Consider the following 19091-nt stretch of genomic DNA (forward strand, 5'->3'; position numbering starts at 1 on the left):
GGTTGCACAAGTAAACAAGTCGCAAAAGAGAAGTTCCCTGACCGGGAATCGAACCCGGGCCGCGGCAGTGAGAGCGCTGAATCCTAACCACTAAACGACCAGGGAAGGATACTGCAGTGCAAATTGGTCCACAATTTGAAATGGTACATACAGTGGGTCAGAAGTTTACAAACACTAGTTTGGCTGTGCCTTTAAACAACTTGGACAATGACCAAAAATGATGTCCTGGCTTTAGAATCTTCTGATAGGCTAATTGACATAATTTGAGTCAATTGGAGGTGTACCTGTAGATGTATTTCATGGCCTGCCTTCAAACTCAGTGCCTCTTTGCTTGAGATCATGGGATTTTCAAAAGAAATCAGCCAAGACCTCAGAAATAAAATGTAGACCTCAGAAGGACACTGCAGGGGAAATCATTTTGTAACTTGAAGTGGTACTGATATTCCCTGACCGGGAATCGAACCCGGGCCGCGGCGGTGAGAACGCCGAATCCTAACCACTAGACAACCAGGGAAAGATACTGCAATTCAAATTGTTTCATAATTTGAAATGGTACATACAGTTGAAGTCTGAAGTTTACATACACTTAGGTTGGAGTCATTAAAACTCGTTTGTCAAGCTTTCCACACATTTCTTGTTAACAAACTATAGTTTTGGCAAGTCGGTTAGGACATCTACTTTGTGCATGGCACAAGTAATTTTTCCAAAATTTGTTTACAGACAGATTATTTCACTTATAATTCAGTGTATCACAAATCCAGTGGGTCAGAAGTTTACAAACACTAGGTTGGCTGTGCCTTTTGAACAACTTGGACAATGACCAAAAATGATGTCCTGGCTTTAGAATCTTCTGATAGGCTAATTGACATAATTTGAGTCAATTGGAGGTGTACCTGTAGATGTATTTCATGGCCTGCCTTCAAACTCAGTGCCTCTTTGCTTGAGATCATGGGATTTTCAAAAGAAATCAGCCAAGACCTCAGAAATAAAATGTAGACCTCAGAAGGACGCTGCAGGGCAAATCGTTTTGTAACTTGAAGTGGTACTGATATTCCCTGCCCGGGAATCGAACCCGTGCCGCGGCTGTGAGAGCGCCGAATCCTAACCACTAGACCACCAGGGAAGGATACTGCAGTTCAAATTGGTCCACAATTTGAAATGGTACATACAGTCGGTCAGAAGTTTACAAACACTAGTTTGGCTGTGCCTTTAAACAACTTGGACAATGACCAAAAATGATGTCCTGGCTTTAGAATCTTCTGATAGGCTAATTGACATAATTTGAGTCAATTGGAGGTGTACCTGTAGATGTATTTCATGGCCTGCCTTCAAACTCAGTGCCTCTTTGCTTGAGATCATGGGATTTTCAAAAGAAATCAGCCAAGACCTCAGAAGGACACTGCAGGGCAAATAGTTATGTAATTTGAAGTGTTAATGATATTCCCTGACCGGGAATCGAACCCGGGCTGCGGCGGTGAGAGCACCGAATCCTAACCACTAGACCACCAGGGAAGGATACTGCAGTTCAAATTGGTCCACAATTTGAAATGGTACATACAGTGGGTCAGAAGTTTACAAACACTAGTTTGGCTGTGCCTTTAAACAACTTGGACAATGACCAAAAATGGTGTCCTGGCTTTAGAATCTTCTGATAGGCTAATTGACATAATTTGAGTCAATTGGAGGTGTACCTGTAGATGTATTTCATGGCCTGCCTTCAAACTCAGTGCCTCTTTGCTTGAGATAATGGGATTTTCAAAAGAAATCAGCCAAGACCTCAGAAATAAAATGTAGACCTCAGAAGGACGCTGCAGGGCAAATCGTTTTGTAACTTGAAGTGGTACTGATATTCCCTGCCCGGGAATCGAACCCGTGCCGCGGCTGTGAGAGCGCCTAATCCTAACCACTAGACCACCAGGGAAGGATACTGCAGTGCAAATTGGTCCACAATTTGAAATGGTACATACAGTGGGTCAGAAGTTTACAAACACTAGTTTGGCTGTGCCTTTAAACAACTTGGACAATGACCAAAAATGATGTCCTGGCTTTAGAATCTTCTGATAGGCTAATTGACATAATTTGAGTCAATTGGAGGTGTACCTGTAGATGTATTCCATGGCCTGCCTTCAAACTCAGTGCCTCTTTGCTTGAGATCATGGGATTTTCAAAAGAAATCAGCCAAGACCTCAGAAATAAAATGTAGCCCTCAGAAGGACACTGCAGGGCAAATCGTTTTGTAACTTGAAGTGGTACTGATATTCCCTGACCGGGAATCGAACCCGGGCCGCGGCGGTGAGAGCGCCGAATCCTAACCACTAGACAACCAGGGAAGGATACTGCAACTCAAATTGTTTCATAATTTGAAATGGTACATACAGTTGAAGTCGGAAGTTTACATACACTTAGGTTGGAGTCATTAAAACTCGTTTGTCAACCATTCCACACATTTCTTGTTAACAAACTATAGTTTTGGCAAGTCGGTTAGGACATCTGCTTCGTGCATGACACAAGTAATTTTTCCAAAATTTGTTTACAGACAGATTATTTCACTTATAATTCAGTGTATCACAAATCCAGTGGGTCAGAAGTTTACAAACACTAGGTTGGCTGTGCCTTTAAACAACTTGGACAATGACCAAAAATGATGTCCTGGCTTTAGAATCTTCTCATAGGCTAATTGACATAATTTGAGTCAATTGGAGGTGTACCTGTAGATGTATTTCATGGCCTGCCTTCAAACTCAGTGCCTCTTTGCTTGAGATCATGGGATTTTCAAAAGAAATCAGCCAAGACCTCAGAAATAAAATGTAGACCTCAGAAGGACACTGCAGGGCAAATCGTTTTGTAACTTGAAGTGGTACTGATATTCCCTGACCGGGAATCGAACCCGGGCCACGGCGGTGAGAGCGCCGAATCCTAACCACTAGACAACCAGGGAAGGATACTGCAATTCAAATTGTTTCATAATTTGAAATGGTACATACAGTTGAAGTCTGAAGTTTACATACACTTAGTTTGGAGTCATTAAAACTCGTTTGTCAACCATTCCACACATTTCTTGTTAACAAACTATAGTTTTGGCAAGTCGGTTAGGACATCTACTTTGTGCATGACACAAGTAATTTTTCCAAAATTTGTTTACAGACAGATTATTTCACTTATAATTCAGTGTATCACAAATCCAGTGGGTCAGAAGTTTACAAACACTAGGTTGGCTGTGCCTTTAAACAACTTGGACAATGACCAAAAATGATGTCCTGGCTTTAGAATCTTCTGATAGGGTAATTGACATAATTTGAGTCAATTGGAGGTGTACCTGTAGATGTATTTCATGGCCTGCCTTCAAACTCAGTGCCTCTTTGCTTGAGATCATGGGATTTTCAAAAGAAATCAGCCAAGACCTCAGATATAAAATGTCAACCTCAGAAAGACACTGCAGGGCAAATCGTTTTGTAATTTGAAGTGGTACTGATATTCCCTGACCGCGAATCGAACCCGGGCCGCGGCGGTGAGAGCGCCGAATCCTAACCACTAGACCACCAGGGAAGGATACTGCAGTGCAAATTGGTCTACAATTTGAAATGGTACATACAGTGGGTCAGAAGTTTACAAACACTAGTTTGGCTGTGCCTTTAAACAACTTGGACAATGACCAAAAATGATGTCCTGGCTTTAGAAAGGCTAATTGACATAATTTGAGTCAATTGGAGGTGTACCTGTAGATGTATTTCATGGCCTGCCTTCAAACTCAGTGCCTCTTTGCTTGAGATCATGGGATTTTCAAAAGAAATCAGCCAAGACCTCAGAAATAAAATGTAGACCTCAGAAGGACACTGCAGGGCAAATCGTTTTGTAACTTGAAGTGGTACTGATATTCCCTGACCGGGAATCGAACCCGGGCCGCGGCGGTGAGAGCGCCGAATCCTAACCACTAGACAACCAGGGAAGGATACTTCAATTCAAATTGTTTCATAATTTGAAATGGTACATACAGTTGAAGTCTGAAGTTTACATACACTTAGGTTGGAGTCATTAAAACTCGTTTGTCAACCATTCCACACATTTCTTGTTAACAAACTATAGTTTCGGCAAGTCGGTTAGGACATCTACTTTGTGCATGACACAAGTAATTTTTCCAAAATTTGTTTACAGACAGATTATTTCACTTATAATTCAGTGTATCACAAATCCAGTGGGTCAGAAGTTTACAAACACTAGGTTGGCTGTGCCTTTAAACAACTTGGACAATGACCAAAAATGATGTCCTGGCTTTAGAATCTTCTGATAGGCTAATTGACATAATTTGAGTCAATTGGAGGTGTACCTGTAGATGTATTTCATGGCCTGCCTTCAAACTCAGTGCCTCTTTGCTTGAGATCATGGGATTTTCAAAAGAAATCAGCCAAGACCTCAGAAATAAAATGTAGACGTCCACAAGTCTGGTTCATCCTTGGGAGCAATTTCCAAACGCCTGAAGGTACCACGTTCCTCTGTACAAGCAATAGTATGCAAAACAACAGCAAAGGACCTTGTGAAGATGCTGGAGGAAACAGATACAGAAGTATCTACAGTGAAACGAGTCCTATATCGACATAACCTGAAAATGCCAGACTGCAGTTTGGGGACAAAGATCCTACTTTTTGGAGAAATGTCCTCTGGTCTGATGAAACAAAAATAGAAGTGTTTGGCCATATTGACCATTGTTGTGTTTGGAGGAGAAAGGGGGTGTCTTACAAGCCGAAGAACACCATCCCAACCGTGAAGCACAGGGGTGGCAGCATCATGTTGTGGGGGTGCTTTGCTGCAGGAGAGACTGGTGCACCACTAGAACACCAGGGAAGGACACTGCAGGGCAAATGGTTTTGTAATTTGAAGTGGTACGTATGTGCAATAACCTACTAAATTCATTGTGACTGGTTGCACAAGTAAACAAGTCGCAAAAGAGAAGTTCCCTGACCGGGAATCGAACCCGGGCCGCGGCGGTGAGAGCGCCGAATCCTAACCACTAGACCACCAGTGAAGGATACTGCAGTTCAAATTGGTCCACAATTTGAAATGGTACATACAGTGGGTCAGAAGTTTACAAACACTAGTTTGGCTGTGCCTTTAAACAACTTGGACAATGACCAAAAATGATGTCCTGGCTTTAGAATCTTCTGATAGGCTAATTGACATAATTTGAGTCAATTGGAGGTGTACCTGTAGATGTATTTCATGGCCTGCCTTCAAACTCAGTGCCTCTTTGCTTGAGATCATGGGATTTTCAAAAGAAATCAGCCAAGACCTCAGATATAAAGTGTAGACCTCAGAAGGACACTGCAGGGCAAATCATTTTGTAATTTGAAGTGGTACTGATATTCCCTGACCGGGAATTGAACCCGGGCCGCGGCGGTGAGAGCGCCGAATCCTAACCACTAGACAACCAAGGAAGGATACTGCAATTCAAATTGTTTCATAATTTGAAATGGTACATACAGTTGAAGTCTGAAGTTTACATACACTTAGGTTGGAGTCATTAAAACTCGTTTGTCAACCATTCCACACATTTCTTGTTAACAAACTATAGTTTCGGCAAGTCGGTTAGGACATCTACTTTGTGCATGACACAAGTAATTTTTCCAAAATTTGTTTACAGACAGAGTATTTCACTTATAATTCAGTGTATCACAAATCCAGTGGGTCAGAAGTTTACAAACACTAGGTTGGCTGTGCCTTTAAACAACTTGGACAATGACCAAAAATGATGTCCTGGCTTTAGAATCTTCTGATAGGCTAATTGACATAATTTGAGTCAATTGGAGGTGTACCTGTAGATGTATTTCATGGCCTGCCTTCAAACTCAGTGCCTCTTTGCTTGAGATCATGGGATTTTCAAAAGAAATCAGCCAAGACCTCAGAAATAAAATGTAGACGTCCACAAGTCTGGTTCATCCTTGGGAGCAATTTCCAAACGCCTGAAGGTACCACGTTCCTCTGTACAAGCAATAGTATGCAAAACAACAGCAAAGGACCTTGTGAAGATGCTGGAGGTAACAGATACAGAAGTATCTACAGTGAAACGAGTCCTATATCGACATAACCTGAAAATGCCAGACTACAGTTTGGGGACAAAGATCTTACTTTCTGGAGAAATGTCCTCTGGTCTGATGAAACAAAAATAGAAGTGTTTTGCCATATTGACCATTGTTGTGTTTGGAGGAGAAAGGGGGTGTCTTACAAGCCGAAGAACACCATCCCAACCGTGAAGGACAGGGGTGGCAGCATCATGTTGTGGGGGTGCTTTGCTGCAGGAGAGACTGGTGCACAACTAGAACACCAGGGAAGGACACTGCAGGGCAAATGGTTTTGTAATTTGAAGTGGTACATATGTGCAATAACCTACTAAATTCATTGTGACAGGTTGCACAAGTAAACAAGTCGCAAAAGAGAAGTTCCCTGACCGGGAATCGAACCCGGGCCGCGGCGGTGAGAGCGGCGAATCCTAACCACTAGACCACCAGGGAAGGATGCTGCAGTGCAAATTGGTCCACAATTTGAAATGGTACATACAGTGGGTCAGAAGTTTACAAACACTAGGTTGGCTGTGCCTTTAAACAACTTGGACAATGACCAAAAATGATGTCCTGGCTTTAGAATCTTCTGATAGGCTAATTGACATAATTTGAGTCAATTGGAGGTGTACCTGTAGATGTATTTCATGGCCTGCCTTCAAACTCAGTGCCTCTTTGCTTGAGATCATGGGATTTTCAAAAGAAATCAGCCAAGACCTCAGATATAAAATGTAGACCTTAGAAGGACACTGCAGGGCAAATCATTTTGTAATTTAAAGTGGTACTGATATTCCCTGACCGGGAATCGAACCCGGGCAGCGGCGGTGAGAGCGCCGAATCCTAACCATAAGACAACCAGGGAAGGATACTGCAATTCAAATTGTTTCATAATTTGAAATGGTACATACAGTTGAAGTCTGAAGTTTACATACACTTAGGTTGGAGTCATTAAAACTTGTTTGTCAACCATTCCACACATTTCTTGTTAACAAACTATAGTTTTGGCAAGTCGGTTAGGACATCTACTTTGTGCATGACACAAGTAATTTTTCCAAAATTTGTTTACAGACAGATTATTTCACTTATAATTCAGTGTATCACAAATCCAGTGGGTCAGAAGTTTACAAACACTAGGTTAGCTGTGCCTTTAAACAACTTGGACAATGACCAAAAATGATGTCCTGGCTTTAGAATCTTCTGATAGGCTAATTGACATAATTTGAGTCAATTGGAGGTGTACCTGTAGATGTATTTCATGGCCTGCCTTCAAACTCAGTGCCTCTTTGCTTGAGATCATGGGATTTTCAAAAGAAATCAGCCAAGACCTCAGAAATAAAATGTAGACGTCCACAAGTCTGGTTCATCCTTGGGAGCAATTTCCAAACTTCTGAAGGTACCACGTTCCTCTGTACAAGCAATAGTATGCAAAACAACAGCAAAGGACCTTGTGAAGATGCTGGAGGAAACAGATACAGAAGTATCTACAGTGAAACGAGTCCTATATCGACATAACCTGAAAATGCCAGACTACAGTTTGGGGACAAAGATCCTACTTTTTGGAGAAATGTCCTCTGGTCTGATGAAACAAAAATAGAAGTGTTTGGCCATATTGACCATTGTTGTGTTTGGAGGAGAAAGGGGGTGTCTTACAAGCCGAAGAACACCATCCCAACCGTGAAGCACAGGGGTGGCAGCATCATGTTGTGGGGGTGCTTTGCTGCAGGAGAGACTGGTGCACAACTAGAACAACAGGGAAGGACACTGAAGGGCAAATGGTTTTGTAATTTGAAGTGGTATATATGTGCAATAACCTACTAAATTCATTGTGACAGGTTGCACAAGTAAACAAGTCGCAAAAGAGAAGTTCCCTGACAGGGAATCGAACCCGGGCCGCAGCGGTGAGAGCGCCGAATCCTAACCACTAGACCACCAGGGAAGGATACTGCAGTGCAAATTGGTCCACAATTTGAAATGGTACATACAGTGGGTCAGAAGTTTACAAACACTAGGTTGGCTGTGCCTTTAAACAACTTGGACAATGACCAAAAATGATGTCCTGGCTTTAGAATCTTCTGATAGGCTAATTGACATAATTTGAGTCAATTGGAGGTGTACCTGTAGATGTATTTCATGGCCTGCCTTCAAACTCAGTGCCTCTTTGCTTGAGATCATGGGATTTTCAAAAGAAATCAGCCAAGACCTCAGAAATAAAATGTAGACGTCCACAAGTCTGGTTCATCCTTGGGAGCAATTTCCAAACTTCTGAAGGTACCACGTTCCTCTGTACAAGCAATAGTATGCAAAACAACAGCAAAGGACCTTGTGAAGATGCTGGAGGAAACAGATACAGAAGTATCTACAGTGAAACGAGTCCTATATCGACATAACCTGAAAATGCCAGACTACAGTTTGGGGACAAAGATCCTACTTTTTGGAGAAATGTCCTCTGGTCTGATGAAACAAAAATAGAAGTGTTTGGCCATATTGACCATTGTTGTGTTTGGAGGAGAAAGGGGGTGTCTTACAAGCCGAAGAACACCATCCCAACCGTGAAGCACAGGGGTGGCAGCATCATGTTGTGGGGGTGCTTTGCTGCAGGAGAGACTGGTGCACAACTAGAACAACAGGGAAGGACACTGAAGGGCAAATGGTTTTGTAATTTGAAGTGGTATATATGTGCAATAACCTACTAAATTCATTGTGACAGGTTGCACAAGTAAACAAGTCGCAAAAGAGAAGTTCATTGACAGGGAATCGAACCCGGGCCGAAGCGGTGAGAGCGCCGAATCCTAACCACTAGACCACCAGGGAAGGATACTGCAGTGCAAATTGGTCCACAATTTGAAATGGTACATACAGTGGGTCAGAAGTTTACAAACACTAGGTTGGCTGTGCCTTTAAACAACTTGGACAATGACCAAAAATGATGTCCTGGCTTTAGAATCTTCTGATAGGCTAATTGACATAATTTGAGTCAATTGGAGGTGTACCTGTAGATGTATTTCATGGCCTGCCTTCAAACTCAGTGCCTCTTTGCTTGAGATCATGGGATTTTCAAAAGAAATCAGCCAAGACCTCAGATATAAAATGTAGACCTCAGAAGGACACTGCAGGGCAAATAATTTTGTAATTTGAAGTGGTACTGATATTCCCTGACCGGGAATCGAACCCGGGCCGCGGCGGTGAGAGCGCCGAATCCTAACCACTAGACAACCAGGGAAGGATACTGCAATTCAAATTGTTTCATAATTTGAAATGGTACATACAGTTGAAGTCTGAAGTTTACATACACTTAGGTTGGAGTCATTAAAACTCGTTTGTCAACCATTCCACACATTTCTTGTTAACAAACTATAGTTTTGGCAAGTCGGTTAGGACATCTACTTTGTGCATGACACAAGTAATTTTTCCAAAATTTGTTTACAGACAGAGTATTTCACTTATAATTCAGTGTATCACAAATCCAGTGGGTCAGAAGTTTACAAACACTAGGTTGGCTGTGCCTTTAAACAACTTGGACAATGACCAAAAATGATGTCCTGGCTTTAGAATCTTCTGATAGGCTAATTGACATAATTTGAGTCAATTGGAGGTGTACCTGTAGATGTATTTCATGGCCTGCCTTCAAACTCAGTGCCTCTTTGCTTGAGATCATGGGATTTTCAAAAGAAATCAGCCAAGACCTCAGAAATAAAATGTAGACGTCCACAAGTCTGGTTCATCCTTGGGAGCAATTTCCAAACGCCTGAAGGTACCACGTTCCTCTGTACAAGCAATAGTATGCAAAACAACAGCAAAGGACCTTGTGAAGATGCTGGAGGAAACAGATACAGAAGTATCTACAGTGAAACGAGTCCTATATCGACATAACCTGAAAATGCCAGACTACAGTTTGGGGACAAAGATCCTACTTTTTGGAGAAATGTCAACTGGTCTGATGAAACAAAAATAGAAGTGTTTGGCCATATTGACCATTGTTGTGTTTGGAGGAGAAAGGGGGTGTCTTACAAGCCGAAGAACACCATCCCAACCGTGAAGCACAGGGGTGGCAGCATCATGTTGTGGGGGTGCTTTGCTGCAGGAGAGACTGGTGCACAACTAGAACACCAGGGAAGGACACTGCAGGGCAAATGGTTTTGTAATTTGAAGTGGTACATATGTGCAATAACCTACTAAATTCATTGTGACAGGTTGCACAAGTAAACAAGTCGCAAAAGAGAAGTTCCCTGACCGGGAATTGAACCCGGGCCGCGGCGGTGAGAGCGCCGAATCCTAACCACTAGACCACCAGGGAAGGATACTGCAGTGCAAATTGGTCCACAATTTGAAATGGTACATACAGTGGGTCAGAGGTTTACAAACACTAGGTTGGCTGTGCCTTTAAACAACTTGGACAATGACCAAAAATGATGTCCTGGCTTTAGAATCTTCTGATAGGCTAATTGACATAATTTGAGTCAATTGGAGGTGTACCTGTAGATGTATTTCATGGCCTGCCTTCAAACTCAGTGCCTCTTTGCTTGAGATCATGGGATTTTCAAAAGAAATCAGCCAAGACCTCAGATATAAAATGTAGACCTCAGAAGGACACTGCAGGGCAAATAATTTTGTAATTTGAAGTGGTACTGATATTCCCTGACCGGGAATCAAACCCGGGCCGCGGCGGTGAGAGCACCGAATCCTAACCACTAGACAACCAGGGAAGGATACTGCAATTCAAATTGTTTCATAATTTGAAATGGTACATACAGTTGAAGTCTGAAGTTTACATACACTTAGGTTGGAGTCATTAAAACTCGTTTGTCAACCATTCCACACATTTCTTGTTAACAAACTATAGTTTTGGCAAGTCGGTTAGGACATCTACTTTGGGCATGACACAAGTAATTTTTCCAAAATTTGTTTACAGACAGATTATTTCACTTATAATTCAGTGTATCACAAATCCAGTGGGTCAGAAGTTTACAAACACTAGGTTGGCTGTGCCTTTAAACAACTTGGACAATGACCAAAAATGATGTCCTGGCTTTAGAATCTTCTGATAGGCTAATTGACATAATTTGAGTCAATTGGAGGTGTACCTGTAGATGTATTTCATGGCCTGCCTTCAAACTCAGTGCCTCTTTGCTTGAGATCATGGGATTTTCAAAAGAAATCAGCCAAGACCTCAGATATAAAATATCAACCTCAGAAGGACAAATCGTTTTGTAATTTGAAGTGGTACTGATATTCCCTGACCGGGAATCGAACCCGGGCCACGGCAGTGAGAGCGCCGAATCCTAACCACTAGACCACCAGGGAAGGATACTGCAGTGCAAATTGGTCCACAATTTGAAATGGTACATACAGTGAGTCAGAAGTTTACAAACACTAGTTTGGCTGTGCCTTTAAACAACTTGGACAATGACCAAAAATGATGTCCTGGCTTTAGAATCTTCTGATAGGCTAATTGACATAATTTGAGTCAATTGGAGGTGTACCTGTAGATGTATTTCATGGCCTGCCTTCAAACTCAGTGCCTCTTTGCTTGAGATCATGGGATTTTCAAAAGAAATCAGCCAAGACCTCAGAAATAAAATGTAGACCTCAGAAGGACACTGCAGGGCAAATCGTTTTGTAACTTGAAGTGGTACTGATATTCCCTGACCGGGAATCGAACCCGGGCCGCGGCGGTGAGAGCGCCGAATCCTAACCACTAGACAACCAGGGAAGGATACTGCAATTCAAATTGTTTCATAATTTGAAATGGTACATACAGTTGAAGTCTGAAGTTTACATACACTTAGGTTGGAGTCATTAAAACTCGTTTGTCAACCATTCCACACATTTCTTGTTAACAAACTATAGTTTTGGCAAGTCGGTTAGGACATCTACTTTGTGCATGACACAAGTAATTTTTCCAAAATTTGTTTACAGACAGATTATTTCACTTATAATTCAGTGTATCACAAATCCAGTGGGTCAGAAGTTTACAAACACTAGGTTGGCTGTGCCTTTAAACAACTTGGACAATGACCAAAAATGATGTCCTGGCTTTAGAATCTTCTGATATGCTAATTGACATAATTTGAGTCAATTGGAGGTGTACCTGTAGATGTATTTCATGGCCTGCCTTCAAACTCAGTGCCTCTTTGCTTGAGATCATGGGATTTTCAAAAGAAATCAGCCAAGACCTCAGAAATAAAATGTAGACGTCCACAAGTCTGGTTCATCCTTGGGAGCAATTTCCAAACGCCTGAAGGTACCACGTTCCTCTGTACAAGCAATAGTATGCAAAACAACAGCAAAGGACCTTGTGAAGATGCTGGAGGAAACAGATACAGAAGTATCTACAGTGAAACGAGTCCTATATCGACATAACCTGAAAATGCCAGACTACAGTTTGGGGACAAAGATCCTACTTTTTGGAGAAATGTCCTCTGGTCTGATGAAACAAAAATAGAAGTGTTTGGCCATATTGACCATTGTTGTGTTTGGAGGAGAAAGGGGGTGTCTTACAAGCCGAAGAACACCATCCCAACCGTGAAGCACAGGGGTGGCAGCATCATGTTGTGGGGGTGCTTTGCTGCAGGAGAGACTGGTGCACAACTAGAACACCAGGGAAGGACACTGCAGGGCAAATGGTTTTGTAATTTGAAGTGGTACATATGTGCAATAACCTACTAAATTCATTGTGACAGGTTGCACAAGTAAACAAGTCGCAAAAGAGAAGTTCCCTGACCGGGAATTGAACCCGGGCCGCGGCGGTGAGAGCGCCGAATCCTAACCACTAGACCACCAGGGAAGGATACTGCAGTGCAAATTGGTCCACAATTTGAAATGGTACATACAGTGGGTCAGAGGTTTACAAACACTAGGTTGGCTGTGCCTTTAAACAACTTGGACAATGACCAAAAATGATGTCCTGGCTTTAGAATCTTCTGATAGGCTAATTGACATAATTTGAGTCAATTGGAGGTGTACCTGTAGATGTATTTCATGGCCTGCCTTCAAACTCAGTGCCTCTTTGCTTGAGATCATGGGATTTTCAAAAGAAATCAGCCAAGACCTCAGATATAAAATGTAGACCTCAGAAGGACACTGCAGGGCAAATAATTTTGTAATTTGAAGTGGTACTGATATTCCCTGACCGGGAATCAAACCCGGGCCGCGGCGGTGAGAGGACCGAATCCTAACCACTAGACAACCAGGGAAGGATACTGCAATTCAAATTGTTTCATAATTTGAAATGGTACATACAGTTGAAGTCTGAAGTTTACATACACTTAGGTTGGAGTCATTAAAACTCGTTTGTCAACCATTCCACACATTTCTTGTTAACAAACTATAGTTTTGGCAAGTCGGTTAGGACATCTACTTTGTGCATGACACAAGTAATTTTTCCAAAATTTGTTTACAGACAGATTATTTCACTTATAATTCAGTGTATCACAAATCCAGTGGGTCAGAAGTTTACAAACACTAGGTTGGCTGTGCCTTTAAACAACTTGGACAATGACCAAAAATGATGTCCTGGCTTTAGAATCTTCTGATAGGCTAATTGACATAATTTGAGTCAATTGGAGGTGTACCTGTAGATGTATTTCATGGCCTGCCTTCAAACTCAGTGCCTCTTTGCTTGAGATCATGGGATTTTCAAAAGAAATCAGCCAAGACCTCAGATATAAAATATCAACCTCAGAAGGACAAATCGTTTTGTAATTTGAAGTGGTACTGATATTCCCTGACCGGGAATCGAACCCGGGCCACGGCAGTGAGAGCGCCGAATCCTAACCACTAGACCACCAGGGAAGGATACTGCAGTGCAAATTGGTCCACAATTTGAAATGGTACATACAGTGAGTCAGAAGTTTACAAACACTAGTTTGGCTGTGCCTTTAAACAACTTGGACAATGACCAAAAATGATGTCCTGGCTTTAGAATCTTCTGATAGGCTAATTGACATAATTTGAGTCAATTGGAGGTGTACCTGTAGATGTATTTCATGGCCTGCCTTCAAACTCAGTGCCTCTTTGCTTGAGATCATGGGATTTTCAAAAGAAATCAGCCAAGACCTCAGAAATAAAATGTAGACCTCAGAAGGACACTGCAGGGCAAATCGTTTTGTAACTTGAAGTGGTACTGATATTCCCTGACCGGGAATCGAACCCGGGCCGCGGCGGTGAGAGCGCCGAATCCTAACCACTAGACAACCAGGGAAGGATACTGCAATTCAAATTGTTTCATAATTTGAAATGGTACATACAGTTGAAGTCTGAAGTTTACATACACTTAGGTTGGAGTCATTAAAACTCGTTTGTCAACCATTCCACACATTTCTTGTTAACAAACTATAGTTTTGGCAAGTCGGTTAGGACATCTACTTTGTGCATGACACAAGTCATTTTTCCAAAATTTGTTTACAGACAGATTATTTCACTTATAATTCAGTGTATCACAAATCCAGTGGGTCAGAAGTTTACAAACACTAGGTTGGCTGTGCCTTTAAACAACTTGGACAATGACCAAACATGATGTCCTGGCTTTAGAATCTTCTGATAGGCTAATTGACATAATTTGAGTCAATTGGAGGTGTACCTGTAGATGTATTTCATGGCCTGCCTTCAAACTCAGTGCCTCTTTGCTTGAGATCATGGGATTTTCAAAAGAAATCAGCCAAGACCTCAGAAATAAAATGTAGACGTCCACAAGTCTGGTTCATCCTTGGGAGCAATTTCCAAATGCCTGAAGGTACCACGTTCCTCTGTACAAGCAATAGTATGCAAAACTACAGCAAAGGACCTTGTGAAGATGCTGGAGGAAACAGATACAGAAGTATCTACAGTGAAACGAGTCCTATATCGACATAACCTGAAAATGCCAGACTACAGTTTGGGGACAAAGATCCTACTTTTTGGAGAAATGTCCTCTGGTCTGATGAAACAAAAATAGAAGTGTTTGGCCATATTGACCATTGTTGTGTTTGGAGGAGAAAGGGGGTGTCTTACAAGCCGAAGAACACCATCCCAACCGTGAAGCACAGGGGTGGCAGCATCATGTTGTGGGGGTGCTTTGCTGCAGGAGAGACTGGTGCACAACTAGAACAACAGGGAAGGACACTGCAGGGCAAATGGTTTTGTAATTTGAAGTGGTACATATGTGCAATAACCTACTAAATTCATTGTGACAGGTTGCACAAGTAAACAAGTCGCAAAAGAGAAGTTCCCTGACCGGGAATCGAACCCGGGCCGCGGCGGTGAGAGTGCCGAATCCTAACCACTAGACCACCAGGGAAGGATACTGCAGTGCAAATTGGTCCACAATTTGAAATGGTACATACAGTGGGTCAGAAGTTTACAAACACTAGGTTGGCTGTGCCTTTAAACAACTTGGACAATGACCAAAAATGATGTCCTGGCTTTAGAATCTTCTGATAGGCTAATTGACATATTTTGAGTCAATTGGAGGTGTACCTGTAGATGTATTTCATGGCCTGCCTTCAAACTCAGTGCCTCTTTGCTTGAGATCATGGGATTTTCAAAAGAAATCAGCCAAGACCTCAGAAATAAAATGTAGACCTCAGAAGGACACTGCAGGGCAAATCGTTTTGTAACTTGAAGTGGTACTGATATTACCTGACCGGGAATCAAACCCGGGCCGCGGCGGTGAGAGCGCCGAATCCTAACCACTAGACAACCAGGGAAGGATACTGCAATTCAAATTGTTTCATAATTTGAAATGGTACATACAGTTGAAGTCTGAAGTTTACATACACTTAGGTTGGAGTCATTAAAACTCGTTTGTCAACCATTCCACACATTTCTTGTTAACAAACTATAGTTTTGGCAAGTCGGTTAGGACATGTACTTTGTGCATGACACAAGTAATTTTTCCAAAATTTGTTTACAGACAGATTATTTCACTTATAATTCAGTGTATCACAAATCCAGTGGGTCAGAAGTTTACAAACACTAGGTTGGCTGTGCCTTTAAACAACTTGGACAATGACCAAAAATGATGTCCTGGCTTTAGAATCTTCTGATAGGCTAATTGACATAATTTGAGTCAATTGGAGGTGTACCTGTAGATGTTTTTCATGGCCTGCCTTCAAACTCAGTGCCTCTTTGCTTGAGATCATGGGATTTTCAAAAGAAATCAGCCAAGACCTCAGAAATAAAATGTAGACGTCCACAAGTCTGGTTCATCCTTGGGAGCAATTTCCAAACGCCTGAAGGTACCACGTTCCTCTGTACAAGCAATAGTATGCAAAACAACAGCAAAGGACCTTGTGAAGATGCTGGAGGAAACAGATACAGAAGTATCTACAGTGAAACGAGTCCTATATCGACATAACCTGAAAATGCCAGACTACAGTTTGGGGACAAAGATCCTACTTTTTGGAGAAATGTCCTCTGGTCTGATGAAACAAAAATAGAAGTGTTTGGCCATATTGACCATTGTTGTGTTTGGAGGAGAAAGGGGGTGTCTTACAAGCCGAAGAACACCATCCCAACCGTGAAGCACAGGGGTGGCAGCATCATGTTGTGGGGGTGCTTTGCTGCAGGAGAGACTGGTGCACAACTAGAACAAGAGGGAAGGACACTGCAGGGCAAATGGTTTTGTAATTTGAAGTGGTACATATGTGCAATAACCTACTAAATACATTGTGACAGGTTGCACAAGTAAACAAGTCGCAAAAGAGAAGTTCCCTGACCGGGAATCGAACCCGGGCCGCGGCGGTGAGAGCGCCGAATCCTAACCACTAGACCACCAGGGAAGGATACTGCAGTGCAAATTGGTCCACAATTTGAAATGGTACATACAGTGGGTCAGAAGTTTACAAACACTAGTTTGGCTGTGCCTTTAAACAACTTGGACAATGACCAAAAATGATGTCCTGGCTTTAGAATCTTCTGATAGGCTAATTGACATATTTTGAGTCAATTGGAGGTGTACCTGTAGATGTATTTCATGGCCTGCCTTCAAACTCAGTGCCTCTTTGCTTGAGATCATGGGATTTTCAAAAGAAATCAGCCAAGACCTCAGAAATAAAATGTAGACCTCAGAAGGACAAATCGTTTTGTAACTTGAAGTGGTACTGATATTACCTGACCGGGAATCAAACCCGGGCGGCGGCGGTGAGAGCGCCGAATCCTAACCACTAGACAACCAGGGAAGGATACTGCAATTCAAATTGTTTCATAATTTGAAATGGTACATACAGTTGAAGTCTGAAGTTTACATACACTTAGGTTGGAGTCATTAAAACTCGTTTGTCAACCATTCCACACATTTCTTGTTAACAAACTATAGTTTTGGCAAGTCGGTTAGGACATCTACTTTGTGCATGACACAAGTAATTTTTCCAAAATTTGTTTACAGACAGATTATTTCACTTATAATTCAGTGTATCACAAATCCAGTGGGTCAGAAGTTTACAAACACTAGGTTGGCTGTGCCTTTAAACAACTTGGACAATGACCAAAAATGATGTCCTGGCTTTAGAATCTTCTGATAGGCTAATTGACATAATTTGAGTCAATTGGAGGTGTACCTGTAGATGTTTTTCATGGCCTGCCTTCAAACTCAGTGCCTCTTTGCTTGAGATCATGGGATTTTCAAAAGAAATCAGCCAAGACCTCAGAAATAAAATGTAGACGTCCACAAGTCTGGTTCATCCTTGGGAGCAATTTCCAAACGCCTGAAGGTACCACGTTCCTCTGTACAAGCAATAGTATGCAAAACAACAGCAAAGGACCTTGTGAAGATGCTGGAGGAAACAGATACAGAAGTATCTACAGTGAAACGAGTCCTATATCGACATAACCTGAAAATGCCAGACTACAGTTTGGGGACAAAGATCCTACTTTTTGGAGAAATGTCCTCTGGTCTGATGAAACAAAAATAGAAGTGTTTGGCCATATTGACCATTGTTGTGTTTGGAGGAGAAAGGGGGTGTCTTACAAGCCGAAGAACACCATCCCAACCGTGAAGCACAGGGGTGGCAGCATCATGTTGTGGGGGTGCTTTGCTGCAGGAGAGACTGGTGCACAACTAGAACAAGAGGGAAGGACACTGCAGGGCAAATGGTTTTGTAATTTGAAGTGGTACATATGTGCAATAACCTACTAAATTCATTGTGACAGGTTGCACAAGTAAACAAGTCGCAAAAGAGAAGTTCCCTGACCGGGAATCGAACCCGGGCCGCGGCGGTGAGAGCGCCGAATCCTAACCACTAGACCACCAGGGAAGGATACTGCAGTGCAAATTGGTCCACAATTTGAAATGGTACATACAGTGGGTCAGAAGTTTACAAACACTAGGTTGGCTGTGCCTTTAAACAACTTGGACAATGACCAAAAATGATGTCCTGGCTTTAGAATCTTCTGATAGGCTAATTGACATAATTTGAGTCAATTGGAGGTGTACCTGTAGATGTATTTCATGGCCTGCCTTCAAACTCAGTGCCTCTTTGCTTGAGATCATGGGATTTTCAAAAGAAATCAGCCAAGACCTCAGATATAAAATGTAGACCTCAGAAGGACACTGCAGGGCAAATAATTTTGTAATTTGAAGTGGTACTGATATTCCCTGACCGGGAATCGAACCCGGGCCGCGACGGTGAGAGCGCCGAATCCTAACCACTAGACAACCAGGGAAGGATACTGCAATTCAAATTGTTTCATAATTTGAAATGGTACATACAGTTGAAGTCTGAAGTTTACATACACTTAGGTTGGAGTCATTAAAACTCGTTTGTCAACCATTCCACACATTTCTTGTTAACAAACTATAGTTTTGGCAAGTCGGTTAGGACATCTACTTTGTGCATGACACAAGTAATTTTTCCAAAATTTGTTTACAGACAGATTATTTCACTTATAATTCAGTGTATCACAAATCCAGTGGGTCAGAAGTTTACAAACACTAGGTTGGCTGTGCCTTTAAACAACTTGGACAATGACCAAAAATGATGTCCTGGCTTTAGAATCTTCTGATAGGCTAATTGACATAATTTGAGTCAATTGGAGGTGTACCTGTAGATGTATTTCATGGCCTGC

General features: G+C 42.1%; 9 non-coding genes across 9 annotated transcripts; all 9 read right to left on the reverse strand.

The window, feature by feature from the left end:
• Positions 1-1440: 1440 nt before the first annotated feature.
• On the reverse strand, positions 1441-1512 carry trnae-cuc (transfer RNA glutamic acid (anticodon CUC)). The gene has a single exon. It is a non-coding gene; the product is annotated as a tRNA-Glu (tRNA).
• Positions 1513-2866: 1354 nt separating this feature from the next.
• Positions 2867-2938, reverse strand: trnae-cuc (transfer RNA glutamic acid (anticodon CUC)). The gene has a single exon. It is a non-coding gene; the product is annotated as a tRNA-Glu (tRNA).
• A 7334-nt stretch (positions 2939-10272) lies between these two features.
• trnae-cuc (transfer RNA glutamic acid (anticodon CUC)) lies at positions 10273-10344 on the reverse strand. The gene has a single exon. It is a non-coding gene; the product is annotated as a tRNA-Glu (tRNA).
• Positions 10345-11279: 935 nt separating this feature from the next.
• Positions 11280-11351, reverse strand: trnae-cuc (transfer RNA glutamic acid (anticodon CUC)). Its single transcript has one exon. It is a non-coding gene; the product is annotated as a tRNA-Glu (tRNA).
• Positions 11352-12762: 1411 nt separating this feature from the next.
• On the reverse strand, positions 12763-12834 carry trnae-cuc (transfer RNA glutamic acid (anticodon CUC)). The gene has a single exon. It is a non-coding gene; the product is annotated as a tRNA-Glu (tRNA).
• A 935-nt stretch (positions 12835-13769) lies between these two features.
• Positions 13770-13841, reverse strand: trnae-cuc (transfer RNA glutamic acid (anticodon CUC)). The gene has a single exon. It is a non-coding gene; the product is annotated as a tRNA-Glu (tRNA).
• A 1411-nt stretch (positions 13842-15252) lies between these two features.
• Positions 15253-15324, reverse strand: trnae-cuc (transfer RNA glutamic acid (anticodon CUC)). The gene has a single exon. It is a non-coding gene; the product is annotated as a tRNA-Glu (tRNA).
• A 1411-nt stretch (positions 15325-16735) lies between these two features.
• Positions 16736-16807, reverse strand: trnae-cuc (transfer RNA glutamic acid (anticodon CUC)). Its single transcript has one exon. It is a non-coding gene; the product is annotated as a tRNA-Glu (tRNA).
• Positions 16808-18208: 1401 nt separating this feature from the next.
• trnae-cuc (transfer RNA glutamic acid (anticodon CUC)) lies at positions 18209-18280 on the reverse strand. The gene has a single exon. It is a non-coding gene; the product is annotated as a tRNA-Glu (tRNA).
• Positions 18281-19091: the final 811 nt, after the last annotated feature.

The sequence above is a fragment of the Salvelinus fontinalis genome, chromosome 42 (genome assembly GCF_029448725.1).
Source record: "Salvelinus fontinalis isolate EN_2023a chromosome 42, ASM2944872v1, whole genome shotgun sequence".
Classification (NCBI taxonomy): domain Eukaryota; kingdom Metazoa; phylum Chordata; class Actinopteri; order Salmoniformes; family Salmonidae; genus Salvelinus; species Salvelinus fontinalis.